This window comes from Oryctolagus cuniculus, chromosome 3 (assembly GCF_964237555.1).
Source record: "Oryctolagus cuniculus chromosome 3, mOryCun1.1, whole genome shotgun sequence".
NCBI lineage: Eukaryota > Metazoa > Chordata > Mammalia > Lagomorpha > Leporidae > Oryctolagus > Oryctolagus cuniculus.
Genome location: NC_091434.1, coordinates 150,515,526 through 150,517,246, shown reverse-complemented (window position 1 = coordinate 150,517,246; position 1,721 = coordinate 150,515,526). Strand labels below are relative to the sequence as shown.

General features: G+C 31.7%; 1 pseudogene; it reads right to left on the bottom strand.

Annotated features, from left to right (window-relative positions):
• Positions 1-1,217: 1,217 nt before the first annotated feature.
• Positions 1,218-1,439, bottom strand: LOC127491938 (U2 spliceosomal RNA; annotated as a pseudogene).
• Positions 1,440-1,721: the final 282 nt, after the last annotated feature.

Below are 1,721 nucleotides of genomic sequence, written 5' to 3'. Positions count from 1 at the left end.
AGGAGCTGGATTAAAAGTGGAGCAACTGGGACATGAACGAGTACTCATATGGGATGCAGGCATGCCAGGCTGTGGTTTGATCTGTTTTGCCACAGTTTCAGCCCCAATACAAAAGCTTTCTAATTTTCAGGAAAACCATTCTTTTGGAAGTTTACAAGCAGTTTTTTCTCTTTAGCCCATTCCATTCAGTTCCACTATAAATGACAAAATACATAATTCATCAATCATAAAATAATTGTCCAGGTAACTAAAACATATTAATGATAGAATGTTTTCTCTTAAGATTAAAAAATGGAGTGCAGAAATGCAAAAGGTCTTTTCCTCCATATTTTTCTGGAATTATATTATGTAACACAGTCATGAACAGGAAAATGAAGAGATTTGGTTAATCAGGTTTAAGACATTAAACATAAAATGGCTCTTCCCTCTGTAAGTCTTTAATAATAAAGACAGACCAAAGATATCAATTATTAGTTAGCTCTGAAAAAGCAGTATGATTAAAGAGTGAAAGAACATTAGGCATTGCAAATGGGGAATTTGTAAAATAGAAAAGAAAATTTGATACAAGTCAATTAAACATTTGTTGAGCTCCAAAAATATGATCCGCATTGTAAAACACTTTAATGTATTTCCCTCTCTTGTGTTTTTCTGTTTTTTAAACGATTTTAGTTATGTTTTTTTATTGTTGTTGTTGTTGTTATTGTTAACAGATCTGGCTAGCTCTTACAACTTTGAAAAAGAATTTAAAGCTCATAAATTTCACAAATCCTAAGCAAGAAGCATATATTAGTTCTTCAAAGCATATTGATATATATTTTTTAATCATGGGTTTTAGCTTTCATGTGATAAAACTTTTAGTGATTTCCTCACCATGTGTTGTTAAGGCTTAACTTCCTCATTTACATATTTGATGTCTCTCAGGAGACAGACAAGCTTCAAGTTAATTATCTATGTAGCTGTAAGAACTCTTGTTTCCTGGTTAAGAACTCTTCAAAAGAAAACTAATAGTTATTAAATGTTATACTGAGTCACCAAAAGTAATTAGGATATACAATGAGAGGTATTAAACAGATACTTAAATTTAATAAAAACCTCAACTTTTTGTAAGATAAATGCAATATAAATCAATTAAATCTCATACAGTAATTTTCAGGGAAAACAACAAACAGAAGCTAAACAACTAAAATCTCTTCTCTAGAAAGTGATTAGGCACTGCTGGAGGCTTGAAGAAATTATTACAAAATTTTGGAAATCAACCCAGTGAACTCAGACTCATAATAGAGCTGTAACTAAAGAAACGTCACGTTAGTAGAAATTTCAGCATTTCTCTGCCACCTCCCTCCACTGTGTGCTAGCATGTAGGGGTACATGTGTGTGCATATTTAAACTGATAAGAACAGATACTACACTTGATCTTAGCCAAAAGGCCGAGAAGCGATGTGTGTGCATACTTAAAAATATATAATACTAACTAATGTATAATGCCAATATATATATACATAAAATGTGTTATTTATAGACAAATATATGCTTTATTTCATATAAAGACAAGATCATCTATGTGGTAAGAAATTATAATCACTGAATCTGAAACCCTGTTAAAAATCTGTTTCATAGAATGATAAAACAGAGAAGAAAGAAGGACAACCATAAGACAGACTGGAGTTGCAGTTGGGAAATTGGAACCACAGCTATCAGGTGAGTTAATTAATCTGGGTATC